The sequence below is a fragment of the Homalodisca vitripennis genome, chromosome 3, assembly GCF_021130785.1.
Source record: "Homalodisca vitripennis isolate AUS2020 chromosome 3, UT_GWSS_2.1, whole genome shotgun sequence".
In the NCBI taxonomy this organism is placed as follows: Eukaryota; Metazoa; Arthropoda; class Insecta; order Hemiptera; family Cicadellidae; genus Homalodisca; species Homalodisca vitripennis.
This window is the reverse complement of record NC_060209.1, coordinates 112751318-112777347: the sequence shown is the minus strand read 5'-3', so window position 1 is coordinate 112777347 and position 26030 is coordinate 112751318. Positions and strand designations below refer to the sequence as shown.

Here is a 26030-nt window from a genome sequence, read left to right as displayed (position 1 = left end):
AAATAAAAATTAATTAGTTAGAGCCCCGAGTGTCATGTTGAATGAATGTTGGCGTGGATGGGCAAGAGGTGTATGTTTGAATGAGTAATGTAAGTATGAATGTGTATAGTAGGGAGTTTAATTAATAAAATAAAACTGACTTTTGCAATGCAATGTTTTATTGTCAAAATTAAATAAAAGAATTATTATTATTATTCTTTCGAAAGAGGTGATCGGTTTCACCCTACGAAAGCAATAAGTAATGTAAATGTAACGCACTCGCTATCTGCCAAATATTCCTGGTCTGAGTTTTAGAATGTCAAAAGTTGACAGGCTGGTGGTAGCGGTAACTGGTGGTAGTGGGGGAAGGAGTGAGGAACTGGTAGTGACGTAGCGCTGTAACTCGCCTCGAGCCTCGCTGTCTGTCAAAATGATGCGGAGCCAAAAATTAATTATGAGGTGGAAACAGTGAGGTGAAAGGGAGAGGAAGGATCGGCGATCCGATGGCATGGCATGTGTTCAATGGACCTCTGTCGGCCACAAGTCGCAGCTCCAGGCGTGCCATAATAGCTCATTTCACAACGCCGATTACCTTCTATCATTGTGTTGTATAATGCCGAGAAGCGGATAATGCGCTGAGTGCCAGACCTGCCCGCTCTTCCTGGCTAATAAATTCATTGGACCTACAATCTTTGATGGCGCTAAGTCACTGCCTCCAGGAGCTCAACTTGTGTAATGTGGTCCCTCGGGCTTCTAATACAAGTGGATTTTAGATTTCAATAGTATGATCACATTCCGCTACATGGTTGAGGAATTTGTTAATGCCAATGACAAAATACTTCCTCAATTTAGTGTACGGAAAATCCATCCATTAGGAAAGCTATCATAATTGTTTCCAGATAAAGAATAGTCTGTCCTTCATTTCGTAATGCTTGTAGATACCCATAATGGACTTTTTAAGTCAACGTAATCTTAAAAATTCGGTTTAAAATGTTTAAAACGAATAAATCCTAACATTAAATTGAGGTTAAGTGGTAGAGAGGACTTTATAGTCCTAACTTCGTCTCTAACAAAGAAATTTGTCATTTCATTTCATTTTGTCATTTATTGGATCTGAAGCACCGATGGTACGAACGTATACAACCTTCAGCTATGTTATATGGTATGAATTTAATTGCGTTATCTATCACAAACAATGATTAAATGAAAAAGGTCCATTTAATTCGTACAGTCTCGTGGCGAGTTCTGCGGAACAAGATTCTACAGGGCCTGTCCACGTCACTTGTTTCACGTAAGCAAATAAAACGTGTACCAACGCTTGTCATAACCATTATTTGTCGTCTTTCTCTGTTTATAGTTTACTCGTTGTTATCTGTTACTCGAAACAATATCTAAATGACAAAGTATTCTTAATTAAACCATTACCAATTCCTTTGCTAATTGAAAACGTTTGTAGAATATTAGAGTTTGTAAGCAAGAAACTATATTTCATTGAATTAAGCCGTACTTGATGTGTTGTAGTCCACTGAATAACTAATTATAATAAATCGATACAACAGAGTACTATCTCAGAATCCGTCAGAACGTAACGTAACGAATGTCGTACCAACCAATCCAATAAAGTAACTTCGTTACTTGTTTTAGTACGGTGTTATAATAATATGATAAAATGCCATTTGATTATACCCAGATTGATTATAAATTTGTTTACCCTCCAATTTGCTCGTTACCATCATGTTTAATCTTAAGGCAAATTTAAAAATGTTAGAATGTTGTAGGTATCTTTAATTGTGACCTCTTCACCCCAAAATCAATAGAGTTCCTCCTTGGGTCAAGAAGAACAAATGTACCAAATTTTAATACTCTAGATATTTCGATCAAGACATACTTCACGGGGGGACAGACAACAACAGGATTTAAGAAGGCCTCGTTAGGGCCTAATGTATAACTCATCAAAGTGTGCATTATAATAAATATTGTATGATGTATAATGACCTCAGCGTTTTGGTAAGGCTGTCATTGTCCAACCGGAAGGTCATGGATTCGATTCTCTAGAAGGTCTTAAAAACTTTCAAATGGGCTTGGAACGTTTTCCATAAACACGTTTAATATACAGACTTCAAATACAGCTGTTGTATAGAAAAGACCCTTAAAAAAATACAAAATATTAGTAAAATCACAACATTTAGAATTTCTGCAATGTTCTTTCCTCTTTTAGATAATATGAAAGTATTTCTACACTTTTTTGTTTGACACAATAAGCAATGTACTAACTTAGGAACAATATTTCCAATTCGTAATTATTTCCCAAACTCAGTTGGTACCACTGACGCAGTCAGAACAAGAGCTTTCCGTGCCGAGGTCCAGCCTTACGTAAGGACACTGTGCGCGTAGATTGAACACACGGACCGTGATGGCATCCGACTACAGATTCGGCACGCACTCCACTCATATACTACTTTCTAAACAGGGAAACAAGACGAGGACGGCCCTCTTGTATTTCCGCGGGTGACAACCTGTTGCCTTCGTGGTCAACTGAGATATGTCAAAAAGTTTAACGCTGGCCCTTCTGTCAAATCCTTGAAATCTTGGGAGTTAACAATGAAGGTAACAAGTTAGGCAACTAGATCTTTCTTCATGATAGGAGGATCTAATAATTGCGTGTAAGTTCCAACTACAAAAACTTCATTATCTTTATAAACGGTGTTTTCAAAGTGCTTTAATTGCAATGGATAATCGTATATGTAATTTGATAAAATCTCGTACTATAGAGCTCCTTCACAACTGTATATCTTCTCTCGTGGAAAGCTCCTCTTAAAAACAGATCGATTAGATCTCATAATATTAAATGCTTTTTGTGTTATATAACATTAAAGCTATTGTAATTTACACACATACATCAACGTAGACTCAATGGGTGCATGTGGTACATCAAGGTGGACGGTATTATTTGTGCCCAAGCTGTTCTGTTCATTGAAACAAATAAATAAAGCATGTCATACATCTCACCAAAGTATGATCAGGTTAAGATGGAGTGACCAAACTGCAATGGGTTATTTTGTCGTAAATTTCAAGGGTACAGTTCTTTTAATGCAACCTCCCTAGAGACAGCCCCTATCAAATTTCTGACCACTCTAGTCAACCTGTTCGAATTTTCGATCTGCTTTATTGAGTGCATAGACGATAAATATTTTATGTAATATAGTCAGATTTGAAGTAATGTACATTGCATGTAGGGGATTTTGAGCAAAACTGTACATAGTATTATCGAAATTTAATTTGGTTTGCTCCACAAGAGTATGTATTAAATGTTTTTCGGGAATTTCATATGCATAAACATTGCTATAACATAAATAAATAACGTCTTATTTTGAAGCTTTTTTCAACATATAGTTGTTAAAAAAATCGTCATACAAAATATACATATATACTCCAAGTGTCAAGGCTAAGACTAAACAAAATATATTTCTACACAAATTACACTTTAAAATAGTCATGCTGCAAATGCACCCTAAGTTTATTTTTAAAAGAGGCATGACCGAGAGTGCTTTGAATTGTTATGGGATTTCATTGCAAATCTGGGGAGAAATATAAGAAAAAGTATTTCTTCCCACCTCGAGTCTAACCTTGGATACCTCTAGCATGTTGCCCTGTCGTGGGCAACGTTCTCTAATCTCCGAACGAGTCTGCAGCATGTTCTTCAAATAAGGTGGTGTACAAGACAGCAAAGACCAGAAATTAACTTGCTGCACTAGAAAATGTATTAACATAGAGCACGTGGCCGTAGCGGGTAATGGCACTTCTTATTGTCTTTGTGCATTTTATAATGAATAGTTATGGGTTTGGCCGTGAACACAATGCAATGTGTGAAAGAAAGGTAGAAGGATAATTTGCAAGACAAACGAGCGACAGGTTACACGCTGGTGGTTGGTGTAATAGTCGTCCAAGGCCGAGGGGGCTGCTACTACTGCTGCCGTACTGTACCGTAACTGCTGTACCAAAGTCAGCTAGCTGCATGGAAATGCATTCTGTTTCAACGCTCTACCCCCCCCCCCCATAAGCTATTAATGTTTTGTTTGTAAAGTTCACTTCTACTTTCAAAAAGTTCACACGAAGGAGAGCCAATGGAGATGTTATAGACTGGATTTTAAAACATTGAATAATTAGATCATACACGAGTACTGTAAGCACAGGAGTTTTGCTGACATATATATATTTCTGTGAGATAACTGCCTCGCTGCTAAACATGAACGGTGTTAAAAAATGAATTAATGATTCTTTATTAAGGATCCGACAGGTTAAAATTATATCATTGTCTGTGTAATAACTATTGTCAGAGAGGTCCTAGAGATTTGAAACGCCGTAGAAGGTATCTATTGGTTCAAGGAAGCGCTCAACTACAATTTTAAGTTCAAAAGATCAAAGGACAGTCCATCTGTCTATTTGTCCGTCTAAGAAAAATTCGTTCGTTATGTTCTTTTGGGTCCTTAGGAACTCTTTGTACTGGTTGATTTAGCTACGATAGTATTTGCGATTTAATTATTAATAAACGGATATTAAAATTCGTCAGGTGGTGATAAACTGATAAACCTCAATACATACTTTGTCCAAGCAACCTGATATTCAAATTAATCAACCACAAAATATAATTTGACCAAGCAATCAGATATTCAAATTGATCAGGTGTTAATAAACTGATACACCTCAATCGTTGTACAAGCATTAAATAATATTGAGGTATATGATGTATTTTAGTCCTCTTGCCACATTTACTGATTATAGTATAACATTGCAAGTACATAATAAAATTAGTTTCACATTCAACTAATTGTTTATTGGAGATGCGTTCCTTTAAGTATTTGGTACTGTTCTACAGTATCGCTCTGCTGTACGATTCCTTGAGTGAATAAAAAAAATATAAGGAGTCACGAAAAGTACATTTAAATTGTATAAAACAACTTTTAGTGTGTTAGAGAAGTTATATATCTCCGTATTTGGGCCATTTGGGATATTACCAATGTCCAGTCTAGCTGTTTCCATTACAATGTGAATTGCAATGGCTGAGTAAAAATTGTGTACATTTACTTAGCTATCTTGTAAATTTATATATTTGTAAATAAACCTTGAGAAAGAATCTATCTCAATTTTATTCATTCAGAAATTTGCACCAAAAATGGAAGCGACGCGTTTCGAACTAAGGAAGTGAAGAAGCATTTATTGGGAATGGGTAAGAATTATAATAAAAACTATCAATTCATGACTGCCCGATAGCAAAGGTTTACTGGCTTTTGTTTGTTTCAAAGAAAGCGGTTCACTTTCAATTATAACAAACTGTATTTTACTGTTTTACAGATACATACACGTCATACATAAATACGTACAAGTATACAGGTGAACGTATAACTTTGTGTGAAGTCTAAAATACAAACAATGGACTTTTATTGATTTATATTCAATAAAATGTTTAATGATTGATTGAATGGAAATGCCAAGGAAAACCTTCTACGAAGTAATGTGTTTGTTCATTTATCGCTTCACGGCTATTCGCTTTGTCGATATGTCACGTTCCAAGATGTTTGCTTTTGATCACAGTTCTTATCTTGAGTATTTGGAGAACTGATAAAATCGACTGTTTCTTGTGCGCGTCACGACCAAGTTAAGACGCAGTTGACAGTAAAGGACGGGCAGTGCGCGTTGAGCACATCTGACATTGAGATAACCACTTCGCAATTCCTAGCAACAACAGTGGAGGCCGCATGCTAGGCGAGAACTCTCCAGTACAAGGCCGAACCTCATTTATTTAGTTCCAGTATCATTTAATTCGCTTTAAATCTTCTGTTAACGTTTCTCTGTGGTGATGTAAAGGATTTTGTACAGAAATGCAATGCAATAATTCTCAGTAAGATTATTTTTCTGGAATTTATAATTTTATCCAGGTTTGGCTTTTTGTATTTAATAAGAGACCTCCACACGGGGTTTTCTTGTTCTCAGCACAAGAAGCTGGGAATTGTTTCATTTCACTCACTCGTGAGGCCTCCGGAGGATATTCAGAATTGGTAAGGTTGGGAGTAGGGGCTGTCTCCTGTTGAGATCCACGAGGAGGGATAACGGGCACTACAGAATATCTGTCATATAACTTTGGAAGGGTAGGACAGGTCTGTACCAGCCTCTCCAGTCAAAACGGGCATGGTGTGCCGCTCTTGGATACCCATAGAGTTGCCCAGATTTAAGTGACAAGTATTTGGTTTTGCTTTTCCTGTACCCATTGGAGGTTCAACTGGAAGGTATAAATTAGCCAGAAGTGAACCCTCCTAAGGAAACCCCACATAGTTAGTCACAAGCTATTAATAACTGAAATAAATCACTACCAATTTTATTAAAATAAGATACCATCATTAACATTTGTTTTCAACGAAACGTCTTAAATACGTGTATAAAGAAAATGTACATTTTAAATTAATTAATGGTGCCTTACAACTATTTAGTAGCACACGTACATTTTTATTTATACGTTTTAGGTAAATTTCGTAGAAATATGCCTATGGCAATCGCCCTCATGACTGCAATCTCTTTGTTGTTAAAAGAGAAACAAGAAATATTCAATTATGATTATGATAATTCCTTAAAAGAACATCAGAGGCTGCTTCACGGGACATTCCTGTCTCGCTGTGCTTGTGTGCGCTCTGTTTTCGTTTTTGAAAGTATACATTTATAGCCTAGGAATGAAATCATTATCATCTCTCTCATCACTGCAACACGGCCCACTGCATAAAGTGGGTTTCTTAGCCATCGAAAAATTGCAGTTATTGCGTGATGTATTAATTGTTATGTACTGACTTGCTGTACTCCTTCGTTTTATGTAAATTTCCTAAAAATCTTCCTATTGCAATCGTCCTTATGACGAAATTATTTGGGGTTTTTCCAATCATGACCTCCGGAATCCAAATCCACCATAAGCTAAAAGTGTATATGTATGTATGTAATTATAATATAAATGTGTGTATGTATGGGTTTATGTAATATACCACGATAACTGCCGTAGTTTTTCAAATATTCGAACTAAACTTGGGATAAAGATAGTACTTGCACATTGCAATAAGTTCTGTAATCAGTCTTAACCAATATCAACTTTAAAGATGGCGTCAATTGGCATTTCAACAAAAATCGTATATTGACTATTAACATAGGCCCAAGAAAATGTATTAAAAGAATAGATAATTATAAACAACTTGTATTTTTTCACTTTTTTATATCCCTTAAGGTTTCAAGGTAGCAGCCATTCAGAGTTTAGAAAAGGAATGGTTACATACAAATTATTATGTAGTACAGGGAAACAAAAAGCGTTTTAGAATTCTGAAGCCATTTACAATAATGTATGTCGTTACTTGTTTTTGTTATCTCGTAAGATTTTCAGATAACGACGTACTAAGTCTTAAGTAGTATACAACATTGTGAGAATAATTGTGAACACAATAAGTAGCTAGTTCGTAATAGATTCAGACTAAACATGGACTTGGTCGAGTTTGTTAGCCAGTCTTAACCAGTAAAACGTTTCAAGACAGCGGTCATTCGCATTTGGGAAAATATTTAGCGAGGGTAATTCATAACGTAAATAATAGTAGACACTTCATGAAATTGTCAAGCAATTTGAAGCACCCTTTAATATTACTTTTTTATGATTATAAGTTTCAAGATGGTGGCAGTTTATAGTTATGGAGGTATACAATTGAACCGTTATAAGTGAATATGTTTAGAAACATAATTTCGGATTAATCGTAACTAAATCAAGTTCACGTTTTTACAAAGAAATATAAATGGTTATGGCAATTTTTGTATTGCGAGACTTCAATATTATGGAGTTTCTAAGTGGTTGAAGTGTTACGATCATATTAACATGGCAAAATTGAGAGTTTCTATATCCCGTAAGTGTTGTGCAAATTACACACCGCAACTAAAACGGCATCTTCGGTTTGACATTTAGAGATGATGGCTAAATGTGAAATTTACCGGGGGATATTGAAAACCGTAAACACGTAAGATGAACGTTAAAAAGCGCTTCTTTAGTGGTAAAATACTTTTCTGCAGAACGGTGCATAGTTCATGCCACACTAAGACTCCACTGCGATAGACATCGTAAAGAATATTATATGGAACGATCACACTTGTATCCAAGTTATGATCTGTTGAGAACAATAATTGTGTAAATGTCACGAATCTGTAACTGTATAAGAACGGGGCTATTGTAACTGTAGAGTAAGAGCCATGGCGTGTCGCGTGACTGAGTAGGGGCGGTGCTCTGGCAGACAAATGGCTAATGTCATATTGCCCTTTGTCCGCCTACTCCATGCTAGTTACAGAACGCCGCGGCCGCTCGTAGTTACGAGTATATAATGTCATAAAAGTATTACAACACGAACTTGAATATTAATTCTTTGTTTGAAGGTTATTTTTGACGATGGAACGATTGTGAAGGAAACAGGATTTTTCCGGACATTTGCCATCGTTCAGTGAAACAAGAAAACAGTAACACTACGTTGAATATTAACATATCTGCGTTTTAAATCTGTATTACAACTCGCATTAAAGGAATTAAAATTAATTTAATTATAGGGTGTCATAGTTTAATATTTTAAAATTACAGTTAAATTGTCCTTTACTGAGTTGTTAGATAGGTTGATCATAAATAAAAATATGAAATAAAAGTGATCATGCTATGATTAACAATATAATTTTGCATTTTTAGCATCGGTAGTAACTGGCTGTATATTGATGGATGATCTTCTTCCTTCATTGTCCCAAGTTGTGATAAGCAGTCCCTCTTACATAGCTGTTACAGGTACGAGCTCTCGTAGTAATCATTTATCCAGCAATGAAAGTTTTCGTGGCTTCCTCATACAAAATTAGCCGTGATTTTCCTAGCTTCTGAGATATGAAATAAATCATATAAAGTTCGGCAGTACACTTTTAGGAGTGTCTTATTAGTGCTTTGCTTCGTGTATATCCGTTTTCAAAATACAGCAGTATTATATTATTGGTTTGGTGGGAAACGATGTCGATAGTGGCAAATAGGCAACATTCTATTCCAGGAGCTGAGAAGAACCAATTTGTACTGTATAAGCACACAACATGAAATCGATAGAGTAGTTTGCCCTAGGAAAAAAGAAATCGATCGCTAGAGAGGTACCAAACGGGTTACAAGTACGAAACTATATTTCAATAAACTAATTAGGTTATAAAGAATCAAATTCGGTTTGTTAAAATTAATTTCCTGTCTAAGGTATTTCCAGTATTATTGTGGTGTTTGCCTTGTGCTCTGATCAAGAAAATGTATCAACGAAAACCAATTTCGATCACAAAGCGTCTTATTTCGGCTCTTTTCATTTACCTTCGATAACCAAACTCGATTACCTTATGTGCAGACATTTACGGCTTTTTGAGGTGGTTTTTATAACAACGTTTAATAGTATTTTCATTGTATTAGATAGTTTATTGATCATTGGTGTAATCTAAATTTGAAATTAGGCAATAACTTCTTCTATGCAATCTGCATTACATTACTGATCAAGCACGTTACAATAATTTTAAATGTAAACAAATGTTTCTGCCTCTTTGATGAATTTCACCTGAAAGTATTAACAGCTGTTTAAGGGTGCGCCTGAATTAGCACCCCCTGGACATAGCACCCCTCGCTACTGACGTCATTTTGACGTCACGAAAGGGGGTGCTAAATCAAGCACAGTGGCCGTGTCCAGGCCCTGAATAAGCACCCCCTTCGAATACGGGGGTACCTAATTCAGCGCCTTGACCGTGTTCATGTGCTGATTTAAGCACCCCCTTCGAATAGGGGGTCCTAATTCAGCGCCTTGACCGTGTTCATGTGCTGATTTAGCACCCCCCCTTGAATCTGGGGGCTGCTAAATCAGCGCCGTATTGATGAGATGAATAATTACCCAAAAGAATAGAATAATAAACGTTTAACCATATTGTGATTTATTTCTCAATAAAATAAAATAAAATTATATATATAAATATATATATAATAATTTAAATATATTGCAATGAGTATATTTACTGCATTGCTGTGGTTTACTTAATATTTCAAAAACAAACAGTTCATTACCAATTGTAAAAATAGTATGCATCAAATATACTTTAAGTAAAAACTAGGTTATAGGCATTCAAATACAGGTTTATTTTAAAAGTAAATTTAATTTGAAATCATGGTACGAACAATGCAGAGGAACTGATACTGCTTAAATCCGGCATGTGTAATAAATATACATGGTCATAGATTATATCAACTTATTAACCACTTTAAAAACAATTATTTATTTATTTCAATTTTTTCGAATACCAATCAAAAGCGGGAAAATTCAGAACCGTAAAGTTTGTAAATTTTGCGACGGCTAAGAGCCAATTATTTTTTTTAAGGACGCATCATAAACTGAATTATACTATTTAAACTGAATAGTAATAATTCAAATACACTTGACAAACAATTTAAATATTATTTTATATCTACAAGAATCAATATCATTTCAGTTATATCCATATCAGTTTAGTTCAAAATATAATAATAAAAAAAAAACGTTGAAAACAATGTTAAAACGCGTAGCAATAAATATACTACCGTATTTTTCAAAAGCGTTATTGCTTAGGTCAAAACATACATTTATATACTGAGTATTATGGATCTACATTGCTTAATTTCCCCTCTGTCGGTTAGTGTGCGTTTTTTTTTGTTGTTGTTAAAAATGGAATATCTTGGAAAATCTGAGAGGAAAATAATATTTAATCCTAACCAAGTCTTGGTCAAAATTTCATGGCGGCTAAAAATATATTATGATGTTATCTTTAATACTTTCAAAATAGTGGCTATTAAAATATTTTTAACCTTTTAACTTCTTAAAATCTGCAATTATTTTAAAATATTGCAAGAAAATGAATTTGATAGGGTTCTATCACAAAATCTAATGACCAAATATATAAAATATATGCACAGATTTTCTGTAACAAAACACTGTCGACATTGAGTTTCTCAGCGAGTAGGTCACAATACAAAAATCGAGTAAACGGCAGCTCTAGACTATCTTATGCCAATTGTGCTCACATCTTAGTCCCTTTATTTAAAGTACAGGAAATACATTAATATCTGTTGCCAAGCTACTTTTTTGTCTAATAAATTAAAAAACTACTAGAGATATTGCAAAATTTATCAACAATGAACGCCTTTATGAACAATGAAGGACAAAAAAACAAACGTCTTAATTAACAATAATAAACTGTTTGTATTTATCATAAAGCTTAAATTTATTCACAATATATGTAAAAAAAAAACTAAATAAAGTAACTAGGTTATCTGTTATATATTAAGAATAATAAACAACAAGAAAAATCGTACAGTAATATTCAGACAATAATGCTTTTATAGATGACAAAATCAAAGATAAGCGGTTTTTATTTGAAATACATCTGATTGTCGCTTGACTAAATTTTCGTAAATAAATATGTCCCTAAAAACAACAGATATTTAAATAAATTCATTAAAGATCTAATATATGATTCAATTCTATCCTTAGATAGGCCTGAAACATGAATTTAAAATGTTTTGCATAATAAATGACAAAAATAAAAAAATAGGGAGAAGATACTCTAAAGCTGATGTTAATTTATTTTCATATTTTGTTTGAAATATAATTTCAGTAATTGGATTTGTGATACAATCCACGATCAGATTTTATTCTTCTATAAACCTGCTGGATTTTAAGACATTCAAATTTAATCAGATTTAATGGCCGCCATTTCGAAAGTATTAATGAATATTTTTTATAACTGTCTTTATTACCAAAATATTTTATCCAAATTAGGTAGGATTTTGTTTATTCGTTTTAAGATATTAAAATCGAATTTGTCTATAAAAAACACACAGACTGACGGAATAGGAAACTAAGTACCAAAGATCTATTTTCATATTCTGAAATGCGTCTGCCATGACCTGAGCAGTTGCGGTATATAGACTTGTCCTAAGAATTACAGGACACTCTGTACATAAAATTATTATAGAGAGTGTTCCACAATCTCTACCAATATTTTCAGACATTATTCATGAACAAAAGACAAAAACAATCATATTCACCTTTCTAAAACTCAATACTTACGCTAATAGCCACAATTTTGTTTTGTTTTTGTCTTTTTTTACTTTACTATTTATATTTGATGGATTGTTTTAGGTTAAAATTTTGTATATACGTTTATAACCTTAAGGAAAATCAAAAATTTAAATTTCTTACAAGCTTTATTTTCAAAATAGTGATTTCTAAAAGATCTTTAAGCGTAAATATCTTAAAAGCGATATATGGTAAAAAAAGATCTAAATTATTACACAATTTAATAAAAAATCTAACGAAACCAAGTTTTAAAAATTGGTTGTGAAATAAGGGAGATAGTTTTGTTTTTTTAAAACCAATTACCAAACAATATCCACCTTTATTATATGACTGAATGTGGGCTGCAACAATCAGCTGTTTTGATTTTAGCTGCTCTAATCAAGTGATTTTAACATTACATATGCTGAACTGTGGTCATAATATTATTAATGATTTCTAAACAAAGTTTCTTTTGATTGAGACGTCAGAAAAAAAACACTCTAATACATGTTGATTACCTAGACCAAAAATTAAAAATGTCTTTGTAGTTTATTAAAATGTCTATTTAATATTTTGTTTTTAAATGGAAGACCTCAGACCTACTTTTGGCTTGTAAATTTATACGGAGTTTGTAGATATGCTGTATATATGTAGATATGTTTGTATATATTTGTGTATATGTTTGAATTACGTTGTTAAACGTAGATGCTTAAATGTACCAGTAAATATTGCTATTTGTTGCGTTGTTAAGTTTGTTTCTAACCGAGGTTTGAAGATTTTGTTCTACCCGGAAAATAAAACATTAAAAAACATAAAAGTTTACTGTATACAAAATGAAATATTATGTATATTTTTATAGTATTTTTTATTATTAATGAAGTAATATTTATGCTTCTATACATCTGTTTACTACCTAGTTTACAAATCAGTTATAAACAATTACAACGAATTGAAAATTAGAGTGTAACAAAATTCCTCTAACACTTTCCGATATAAATAGCCTTAAAATAAAAAGTACAGCTAAGCTGAAGTGTAATTTTAAAGTTTACCTTTTTATAGAACGCTTTATTAAAGACTTCACTGAGATTTTCACTCTTCTTTTTACAATATTGTAAGAATGTTCATCCTTAAGTTTGACACTTCCAGATACATGGGTTAGAAGTGCACGTCTGACTAATGTAACACACAATAGTTAAATATTCTTTAACTGCATACAAAAAGCGATGATTTTCAGTTTTTGTCCATACATCATTACCGTGTTCTACTTTATCTTTTCTCTTTACTCGTGTAAAATTATCCGTTACCTAGAGAGTATAATATGCCACACCTGTACACTCAAACATTGTTTTGATTTCTTCTTATATTTATTAGGAAATTTCATCAAACAAATTCACTATACATAATAAGTTATGTATTAATATAAGAATAACAACTGAGAATAACATCGATATTATTACTCAACCACTCGATACGGCCACATCAGTTTGAAAAGTAGGGTCGGTAGTGCACGGACGGGTTTCGTCAGCTTCGTCAAAATTATGTGTGGACCTACAGTCCTACAATCGATATTTGCAGGTTGATTTCACTCTGTATATTTCAAATTTTGGTAGATGGCCTATATATAACGAGCAACGATGTTAAGGCAAAAATAACGAGTTTTCAAGTTTTTAAAATGTTTACTTAGCTGATACCCGCCCCTTCCGTAACGGAATTTTTGTAGAATAACTGGTACGTCATAGACATCTCCTTCATGTCTTAAAAAAAAATGGCATAATACTGATGAAATAAATTATGGTCATTGGAAAATATTCCAATTTTAATTTCAATGCGACATTCCATGATTTTTTTGAACTGATGTTCTAAAAGTAATTAAAAATCACGATCCCTCCTTTCCTTAAGTACTGTAGGTAATAAAAGATTATGATCCACATTTGAAAATAGGGTTACTCATAAAAGGAGCAAAAAAACATGTATGTGAGAATATTTTACATGTGATAGATGATATCATTTAATATGAAAGTCCCATATGAATTCTATTATTCATTCTCGTAATATTACACTAATTACCATCGATACCGTTAGAAAAAAATAATATAATCGAGGGTATAATCCTTTACCAGAGGGATATATCTGCTAGAAGTAAGACGGACAGAAGTCGACCAAACATTTTTTTTACATTAACTAGTTAGGAAGAAACCTTTGCGGATTTAATATACTTCATTCTTAGCTACCAATGCCTCATCCATAAGTTTCTTTATCACAGTGTTAAGTTCATAAACTAATAATGTATCTTCAAGTTGTAGCCTCATGTGAAATGTATTTGATGTTTCTATATATTTCTTTAATCATGAAAAATAGTTAGGCATGATTCTATAGAGGATATTTTACACGTAAGCAATAGTAATACTTATGGGCGTAACCTTGAAATATTTTTGTGAGTACCATTCTACGGATTTTTTGTTTAGTGTTTAAGTCTATGTAGCTGTTCCATTGTGCAGATGATTCAATGTACGCCTAATAGTGCATAAGATAAAAAATTATAATCAAGTTTCTTACTGCAGATGGTTACGAGTAATTATTTAAGGGCAGGTACTGAAAAGTTATTTCTGTAATAAATGACAAGTCAAAAACTGTAATTTTCATACTTCATCTGTTTCATTCTATAAAACCTAATTTTGAAATGTAATTAAAATTAAATATGAAACAGAAATGCCGCAGAGAAAAAATTCTATACTGTGTGACAGTGAACTATTTTGCCTAAAATACGAGCCTAAATTGTTTATAAAATTATTTGTTGTAATTGTTTTTTAAATTTGAGTTAATTAAACTAAAAAAAGAAGATTCCATTTCCGTGAAGCTATTAAATTAAATAAATACTTTAATTATGGATTCATATACAAATAACATAGTTTTAATTATATGTAGAAACATGTTTCATTGAGTTTTCACGATTGGTTAAGCTTGAACTGTTAATGCTCAGTGAATACCCTTAACTGGACTATGAGTAGACTAGATCTTTCATTGGTATGGACGCCCAGTACTCAATACCTGTACAATAAAAATGACACAGCAAAGATACTAGACTAATTGTGTATAAAAACCATAATTACATTTTACCTTCCGTAATATCCCAAAAATCGACTCAGAATCGACGAGAATTTTATGTTTTTTTTAAAGATATATTAGCAGTGCGTTGCGTTAATTAAATTTACAAACATATTAACTGAAAGAATAAAACTGAAGTAGAATAAATGAAGGATATGATTTAATTTATTATTTTTTAATATGTGATTGCAAAACAATCGTAGATAGTAGCTTATAAGTGGCAGCGTCACAAAAATCCAGATAACAACTATTATATTTTATGATTGAATTGAATATGTAAAAGATAAATATCCTTTTTGCTGGTTGAATGCTAGGGGGTGCTAATTCAGTGACTGAGCCATGTCCATGCGCTGAATAAGCACCCCCTTGGAACAGGGGGGTGTTAATTCAGGGCCTCGACCATGTTCATGCGACGCGCTGATTTAGCACCCCCTTGTAGTCGGGGGGTGCTAATTCCGTGCCTGGTCCGTGTCCGTGCGCTGAATTAGCACCCCCCTGCCGTGACGTCAGAGCCCGAGGGGGGTGCTTATTCCAGGGGGTGCTAAAGCAGCGTCCCCCTGTTAAGTATCAGTTTACTTTGTATTACGTGTGGTAGCGCAGTCTGCCGGATCGAAGGTAAAACATTCCAAAATCAATAACAGTTTATAAATTAAATAAACAATTTAAATTGGACCACATTGTGAATCTAAACCATTCTCGAATTCCATTGAAAACACACACAAAATTTCATCAAAATCGGTCCAGTCGTTTAGGAGGAGTTCAGTCACATACACACGAACACAAGAAATATATACATAAAGATTATCGTCACCGACCCATATGGAGACCGATTAATACTCGTAAATAGGACGAAAGTGTCTATTATCAGCCTCGTTACCTAGTTATCACACAGTGATATAGCAGTTCATTATTTGCCTAACGATGACAGTCGGTTTTAAAGTGTTAAACGAAGAAGTATGTAATCTGAGAAAAATAACTGTCATATCGTACTATTTCAACATCCATCAAAATTAATACGGCTGACGATCGATTTCTTTCTTAGGAAAAAATGTCTCTACCCTCTCAAAGAAAAACTACTTGGTATGTTTGTGCAATGCAAATTGGCCCTCGACTTCTGGATTATTTCTATCTAAGCTATATGTCAGTACTCGATGCATGTTACAAAATGAACATATTCGGAAGCAAGTAACATATATAAATATCTCGTGAATTTTCAAATTATAATCTCGCATTGTCTTTCACCTTTCTTAGCTACTTTTTTTACTTCAACATTTATATTCCCTTAAAGCAGAAATCTTGTACACAGTGGAGATTTACAAGAAACCGGTATGAAGAAGTCGAGATAGTAGAACCATACACATAAAATGCTTGTTATAAACCAGTTTATTAGTCCACTCCATACTTATACTCGCAGTAGGACGGGTTCACATCCTGCTCTAACTGACATTTGAAAGTGTATTTTCTCAACATCAACTAGAGTTAGGCCAGGTTAAGACGTCACCTACTTACTGCAATATTTCCTGAGTAGAGAGGTTAATTAAGGTTCATCAATGAGGTTAACGTTTGATACGTTTTTTTATGGCAGGACGTCGGGTAAGTTTGTACAACTCAAGAATGAGCGCCATTCCTTTAACTTCTCGACAAGTGTTTAACGATACCAAGCGGCAGGTGTATGTTAAATGATTTTATTTTAACAACCAATATTTCTATTAAATTTAAGGTATCAATTTATTCTTATTATATGTGTGAAATGTAGGAAAACTGTGCTTATACAAAGCAAAATTGGCTGTCGGCTCCTTTACTATAATGTCGTGCTTATATATTTAAATATAAGCAGGAAACTTATGTATCATCAGAGTTAAGTTACACAAAATAAATTTTTTTAAAAGGCAAATAACAAACTTTTAGAATTTTTTTACTTTTTAAACATAGAATATTCGTATTTAGAGTAATTTTTATAATAAATAATGAGGCAACCACTTAATTTCACAATTCTGACGTAGAACAAGGGGGCCAAACTGTTTTGGAAACTTTCGCCTGCTATCAAGTAGTGCTGTCTGCACTACATTAAATGCGCCAGTAAACAAAAATTAATCAACGATCTTGTATGAGTCGGAGTTTTTGGAGTGATTGGATTTCATTTTGCTGCGATGCAATATAGGCGTGATTCAACTACATGACAACCTTTTTTATGATATAACAATAAATATATTCTATGTATTAATACTACGCAATAATTATCTGTATTTAAATAATTTCAAAATTGTGTATTGTATTTCAGAGAAACTGTCGTGTTTTTTGTGACGTAATCAAATATCTAAACCTGTGTGCACTAATTGACAGTAAAAAGTAATTTTAAGTTAGTTATGTCTTAAAAGGTATTAATTTTATTACTAATAATGGAACAATTACATCGCGTTGTTAATTTTAAAGAATTTAAATTTCATTAAACACTGATTTTTATGCAAACTAATTTATTAGTAATACATTGTAAGTATTGGTAACAAATTTGATATTTTCTTTGCGATAAGGTGCCACAGTATGTAGAGTACTGTAGTAGGGAGTTCCTCTACCAAAGTTTCGTCATAGCGTGCTGTGAACGTGTGGCTGGAGCGTCATCACAAGTGGTAACATAATACCACAGCCGCGCTGCACGCCACACATTGCTGGGAAAAGCCCCTGCAACAAATCGTCTCTTGTAATGCCGCCCGAAGCCGTACCGTGGCAACGCTAACTAACGCATGTTTGGCGTGTGACCCAGTTGTTATCATCAGTCGCTAGCTACACGGTGCAGAGCGGCTAGCGGCGCGTGGCGGCACTATCGGCTATTTCCGCTTACACTTACACTCACACTCGCCGCTCAATTGTACTTGTAAACGAAGCTAGTGTGGAAAGACACTGACTGGCTGGCCTGCCGCTGGCGTGACGCTTACCTCCATCGCTTCCCTCTTCCGGCTCGATAATTCAAACAAATCTGGAGGAGGGGGGAGCGTTTGGTTGATATCAGCGCTCTCTCAGTGAAAAGTTAGCCTTTTGAGCATATTTTGCTCATTTTCTGAAAATTCACAATATATGTGTCAAAAATTCTTTTATTTACATTTACTAGATTCAAATCTCATCTGACGTAAGTAATAATAATTACGATTGAGTACATTACATTGTTTATATACTTCTTCGCGAAATTCTCTCAGTCCTTGACGCCACAATTGAACAGACTCTAAGTCAATGCGTGTGCTTCTAACACATTATAAATAACACATTTCTCTTGCTATACATTCCCAATAACTAAATCCTAAGTTCTTTAATGAAGAATGAGAAAAAAACGATATTTTTATACCCACAAGGAAGGGTAGAAGGATAAAAGATTAGATAATGAGAGACCTATCTGATTGTCTTCAAGGTTGTGAAATAAGGCTGAGGTTGGCATTCATCACGACAGAATCGCGTTCCGATTTGTCACGCCTGAGTCCTGCGCAATTACAACAGATCCTGGTTGTTTGTTACAAGAAAACATCTTTCAAATTGATAACATTGCGATTTTAATCCACCTTTTTACTCTGGTTTTATAAAGAGATCAGAGACAGACGCTTTCATGAATATGGTTTGACAGAAGAGCTCTAACTGCTCGTAAAATGATCGGGAAATCATTGTCCAAGGCAATCCTGTGTCCCAAGCATTCAAAATCTGACAAAAATGACTCCAGTGCGAGAATATACCACATTGTCATAGTTCATATGGTATTTTTATGTTCCTTAAAACGTTTCCAAAGTCGTAATTGAAAAAGAATTAAAGATATTGAAGGCAACACGCGTAATCACTGAGTCACATATTCCAATATAGGGACAACGAAGGGATATACATACCTAGTCCTGTTGTATTTACTCTATATAGATTGTGACCATGCAAAAGTATATAAAACAGCAGATCTGCCACAGTGCGGACAGTTGAAAGAGCAGGATGTTAGAACTATTTTAGCGCATCTACACCAAACATCTCGGAAACATCTAAACCATCTGTGAAGGAAATTTCCTCTGCAAAGTCTCGTGTGCTATATGTGTAACTTCGGTTGATATTCCAGACAAAGCTTATACAAATAGCTTCAAACCAAGGATAAGAGCTTATACAAATAGCTTCAAACCAAGGATAAGTGCAGTATCAGCCAAGATTCTTTGTAGTAAAAGATGGGGTGATCCACAAAACCAGGCTCAAGTGTTCCTAGAGTTTGAAACAAAACTGCTTACTTGCTCAAAGAAGAATACTAGTATTCTCTTTATTTTACTACACCTGTCCCATAAAAACGAATGGAATTAGCTGTACAAGTGCAAGTGAAGGTAAAATTTGGCTTTCGTAGCATACGAGTATAAGTTACTCTTAGAATTGCTTAGAAACGCACATGTAGAGTGAACGTTTCAAATTTATTAGGTATCCGTGACCCCCTTCGTTCTTGGGGTCCAGTCCGGATGATTCACCTGTATGTCCCGCCTGATATCTCGAGCCGTCACCACTACAGGTTCTTCTGAGACATAACCAAGCTACTTCTGCCTCGCCCGGAGCGGCCGGTAGTCCGGTAGTCCCACGAGATCGTCACGCCCTAACCTAGGATCATGTGACACACTCGCACCTTGCCGTTCTCAAGCTACCGTCACGGCCCACTTGTCACGGACGGACGTGGTGACGTCACGCCGAGCTCCGTCACGTGCCCGATATGCCGTTTTTTCGGGCGTCTGTTTCCCAACAAGAAGTCGGCAGGCCCAATTTCAGGGCTTTCTCCCGGGAAGTTTTTCTTGTCGCGGTCTGTTTGCAGCGCAGGACATCAATGGATGGAAACCATTTTCGGGAATGAAGATTGTACCGTCACTATTCTATTAGTGATACACATTACAATCGATTGCTAACATAGTCACAAAGAGAAATGGTTGTAGTAATCGTTTTATGTTTCTTCGTAATTTATTGTAAGATCTTACTTCTATAGTTTCTACGCATGTAGGTATATGTGTGTAAGGTTGGCGACTCAGTTCTTACGGTATTATAAGACTACATAATCGTGTCGTTCGTATTGACCTTTTTCTCAACAATTAAAAATATTTATTAGTCTATTTATCATATACAAGACGTAATTGGTTGGTTCAGTGAATTTACAACTCTCAATATTTTACTTTATTACTCTATCAGCAATGCCCATTATATTTAAATCAAGCGATACGACAGTAGTCATGGAGTAAAGAAGGGTCACTCCATTCGCTAGGATTCTGTGACCCATGAAGATGTAGCCACGAGTTAAGTCTAACATAAGTGTTAAATTTCTCCGCGAAACGTCTACAGATTCCGGAGATGTATTTTCTATCATTTCCAGATAATGCCTGAAACGGTATCATTTAATGAAACAACATGGCGTAACGCCAGTCAAATATTAAGATTTAGAAGATATACTTTTGCCGATTAGCTTCTCGTATCTCCTTATATAATAACTTAATTTTGTTCTCTACGCGTACGTGCAGATAGCACAACTTTCTTTCTAGTGGTTATCTGTAGAAATATTAGGAGAAAATGACCAGAGGAGAGGTGAAAAACAAATATGAAAGAAAATAACGACCTTGACTCCCCGCCGCGACCTGAGCTCTGCAGTAGCATATAAACCTCGAAAACTAATTCCGAAAGTAATTTGCCTCATCTGGACCAGTGTTATTAAGGCCAATTTGTCTAAGTTCGGAGAAAACCTGGGTGACCACTTTCTCCTCGTCTCTGAGGTGAGTTTTTCGCTATTGACGGTGAAATTGATGCTCTCATCATTCTAATTTAAATATCGAAATGGCGCTGTGATTTACTGTGAATCCAACGTAGCTTCTCGTTCTCTACCAATACGGTAACATGGATTTTATTGTAGTTTTAATTGGATCAAACGGCTAATTTGATACATGAATTCTGAGTAGAAAATCTATAGGAAAGTTACGCTACCCTTAAAACAATAAAAAATTAAAATTTGTTGCTTTGTGTATAATATAGTTCTTTATGAAATCGACGTTCGCCATAAATATAGCCTACATTTAATAATTGTTCTAACATCTCGAATAATTAGTTTAAAGTTTATTATAAATTATAATTCGAAAGAATAACAGTTTCCCAGAAACTTGACATGGTTAATGATGAAAAAATAGAAGTGTAAGTTTAAAGGACATAATCAGGTATCAAAAACTAAGGACATAGAGTTAAGCACACACAAAAATATTTCTGTAAAATTGGTTTTTGTTTATTTTTAGCCTGCCCAAAGTTTTTTTGACACCTGAAGAAAATATATTTGAATCCTGGAAACGTAGCGTTCTAGGTTTGGAACATTATCAATGGGAAAATGTCTGAAAGCCTATTGCCATTTCAAAATTTATAAGAACTAAAAAAATACCGTTTTGGTTTCGCAACAATCCTTTTTCACAGATCTGTCTTAAAAAGGCTCCTCAAGGGTATTTATGAGATTCTATTTAGATCGGAAAAGAAACGGTCGTTCAATTTCCAACCAACACAACTTATCAACTCGTATTTCGAACGCAATATAGTGTAATCTTTTCTTAACGAATATTTTCTAAATCTTTAATAATTTATACATAAAATGTAATCTTTTCAGCGGATTCTAAACCGCCATATCGACAGATTATTTCTTCGACGCGATATGCCTATTTGAAACTGGTAATTTAGATTATTTACTTTCTCGCCATAAGTAATCGTATGAAAGAAAGTAGTACACTAGACATCACATGTTCAGGAGAATTCGTTAGTTATAGTAATGTTTGTTTAGATTCATAGATTTAAAAATAATATCGGGTCCCATTTAAGTAATTTGATAACTTTTCTATCAGTTTTTGTAGAATAATGGTTATATAATAAATTGGTACAAGTTTTGTCATTATACTTAACTATTGTATTGTTCTTAATTCATTGATTTCTCTCTTTATGTATACTAACATCTAATTGTATCCTGTGCTGAAACAATGTTTGCTATTTATATTATAAAATGAATACAGCTTCGTAAGTCATTAATACATTAATAGTTCCAATAATAAACCGCTTAATTTACTAAACAGGATCACATGTTGACACGAGTACACAAAGTGTACTCCTGATGATTTGTTTCAGTTTCAACTACACTTAATTTTTTCTGTGTTTGCACCAGTTGTCAAGTTTTACATTTTAGTTACTATTTTATTTTTGTTTCAGATAAATGAGTTTCATCCAGGCTTGGCCAAGTTTTTTCCGATTACGTATTTCACTGAACAGTAAGTCAAATGAACTGTTTATACATTTCTAAAATAAACTTTTGTCCAGTGGTTAAATTATACATTCATGATCAGCAAAAGTTAACGCAGTGACTTTGCTCACTCACTAGTTGTTTCAAGTATGGAAAACTAGACGCTAATCTTGACTTTGGCTCCACAAGAACAACTCTAAACCTCAAACATTTATACGTCCTTATTTTGATCGTAGAATTATGGAAGGTGTATCATTTTAAAGATGTAATTTATGTATATCCAAACGCTTTTTGTATTGTTTGATACTTTTGAAGTTTGTTAAATAAATGCCCAAAAATAAAATAAGGTCCTAAATAGGTTCGGTTTTAAATTTATCTTATGTGGTAACTCAAGGTCGCTTCACTAAACCTTATAATAAATAAAGCCCAACAGCGCAGCAGCACAAACTCTAAAACTGTCATTAAATCTTCCCATCTTCGGGGAGTTCTCTGCAATTTCTCATCGGCGAAGTTTCGCGTCGAGGTTAACGTGTTCTCTAGCAGATGTTTTTTATTTGTTATACACAATCGAATGGCATAGCCAAATATTTTTACTTACATGTCTAACCAGTGTAAATCACAATTCCCCTTAAAACCTCCTTATAATATTTTCGGATAGGTTTTTAAGGCTTATGAAACTTAAACAATATTAATGAATTACATTTTTTTAAACACTTTTTGTTCTTACTTATTACATAAGTCTATCCAGTCTTTATAGTTTTTGTTTGATCCCTCTACACGAAGTCATTCAAAATTCATCTCTGCCCATATACATAATGCTTGGACCATTGTCAAACACTATCAGTATAGGTAGACTATACATACAATATTAGACAAGGCTATTTTTTATTGTAATCCAGGGTAATCGCTTAAAATACCTTCAGACGAATAAAATTATTTCGTACAAAGCTACTTATAATTTGCTCCAAAATGTAACATTATTGCTTTTTGTAAAGTCTTTCGGTAAATTAAAAAAGAAATATTCCTTCCCGCTTAGTCTATAGAAAGGCAAATTTAACGTATTTCCGCTATCTCGAAATATCAAACTGCAATGCATTGTTAGTTTTAAAGGTTAATTTGAACAACCCTGATGATATTACGGCTCTAGATGTTGGCATGTCAATACACTAACACTTTCAAATATTTATAAACTTCTTCTGACACCTTACAAGACAAAACTCGTTAAAGTAGATAAAGTTGTTTCTAAAATGTTATGGTTTAGTAAGAATCGATCAGAAAGTATGACTGTACAAATATTTACTTAAATATTATAAAATGATGTCACCGTATATTTCCCAAACTTTTTACAGCTGCTATCTAGAATGTTTAGAAAAAAACAAACCCTTATAAATACTAGTATGATTGTAAATTATCTGCGCATATTTTGACATTTTTTCATTTGCTCTGCGTTGCCTCATTAGGCGTTATATTAGTCATGACTGAGCGAAAACCATTGCATTTCCAAACTTTGAATGAAACCTTACGAGATATCGATAAATGAGAAGTTTAAAAGTTTCTTTTTAACATACTTGTCCAAAACACTACACAACTATCACACTTTTGGTACCCATAAATGATCCTCACTGCTAGCTTCAATTGTTAGTTGATCGAGCAGTAGTAGTTCCCGCATATACCGTGGCAAGACAGTATGAAATGTCCAAAATAAATCAAGTCCTAAGCATCCATGTTCAAAGAATTTGAGCAGTATCTCAAGGAAAATCAAAATGAATAACACTTGAGAATTATGCTGTGTATAACGGTAATTGCGAATCACGCTGGATTTAGGATCCAACAAGTACGTGGATTCTGAATCAATAATAAGAACATGATCTGTCATCGCGGCATTTCCAACTACTGCTTATGTTGACGAAAATGAAAGATGATAACTGTTCTCTGTGTAAAGACAATTTATTGCCAAACCGACTAAAGAGGTTTGGCTGACTGAGCATTATCTGTAAGCTACACTAATATTTTTAGAATAGTGAAAAACGTGTTACATTGTTAATCAGATCACTACCGTCTATAAGAACTCGACATAAGCTGTGTTATATGACCTCAAATCACAGAGCACACCAGCCGCTCACTCCCCGTAATTTCTAACTTGTTTGCGCAAACAAGTTAACAAATTGTGTGGTTCTTGGTTTACCAGTACAAAATCTTGGTTGATTACAATTGAATCAAGTAAATGTTCTTTTAACATGTATGTGATAGTCAGAGAGAAACTTTAGTTTCACCCGTTTTCTCGTTGTTCCATGAAGAACATCAGTGTACGTAATTTATATTACGTGTTATATTAACTGTTTCTTCTTTATATATCTCTTTGATATATGATGCATATAAAAGTTCAATTTCAATTTTGTAATAAAAAAGGTGTGTATGGTGAAACAGTTATAGCTATAAAGTTGTGGATAATTTCAATAATCAGTTATAAGCTGTAAAAACAATCGAGCATGACAGGTCGTAGAAATGAACGTGTTGATGCCGTAAATTTTAACTGCCACTTACACTTCAGCCATTATTTTGTTCTTTACGTCAGAAATAATAAGGGAAACGTAGTTAGTCAACAAAGGAATCGATATAGGTCATAGAATCAGTTCACATTGCACAACAAGTAGCTCAGATACCCACGCTGCGTGACGTGCGGGGTTAATTACTTGTAATGCGTTATGTAAGCAGAGTTCGGAATTGGACATTTACAATATAGTTATTAGGACTATACAATTGTCTTGTGGTCATCTTTACAGTCTTTTTAATATTACAGTATAGAATAATATGCATAATGAAATTATTAGTATTGCCGCATTTAAATACTTTATATTATTTCTTAATGTTTTATCGTTAGTTTTAATAGGACTTTCATCCCACTAATATTATAAATGCGAAAGTTTGGATGTTTGGAGGTTTGTCCTCGAATCACGCTGAAACTGCTATACGGATTGTGCTGAAATTTAGAACAGGTATAGCTTTTGGTCTGAATTAACATTTAAAATGCTTTTTACCACCACATTCATTTCACCAAATAAAGTCGAATTCAAATTGAAAAATTAGTTTGTTTACATTTGAATGTTATGATAAGAACGAAACGTATTTTGACAGCTGTTGACTGCTATAGTTCGACAAACTTTCTGTAACATCTGTTTACATTTGAATTTTATCAATAATAAGTAAACAGTGCTTGATCGGTAGTGTAATGCAGATAGTAAATAAAACATTAATATATAAATCTTACTCCAGATTTCGCCAGTAACGAATTAAAATCATCTAATGCATTAAATAATGTTCTAAAACTACCCTTAATGAACAAAGTTATGAATGTTTTCACATAAGTTACTTTAAACTGGTGGGCTTCCTTGACATTATGATATTACATTTTAACAATGGCTTACGGAAAAACAGAGAAATTAATACTAACATACCTTAACGATTCATTCTTTCCCTGGCTACAGTCCAAAAACAAGTGTAACGCAAAACTTTAATAACGATTATTTTTTAATTTTGCATAACTTTAATAAGGATTTCCCCCT

The 26030-nt window shown here is 33.9% G+C and overlaps 1 protein-coding gene across 3 annotated transcripts in view; it reads left to right on the top strand.

The window, feature by feature from the left end:
• Positions 1–26030, top strand: part of LOC124357318 (tubulin-specific chaperone cofactor E-like protein) — a 78726-nt gene that overhangs the window by 15674 nt on the left and 37022 nt on the right. For all 3 annotated transcript variants that reach the window (XM_046808997.1, XM_046808998.1, XM_046808996.1), the window contains exon 2: positions 22437–22495. The gene's annotated coding sequence lies outside the window, so the exon portion shown is untranslated. The remainder of the gene's footprint in view (positions 1–22436; positions 22496–26030) is intronic.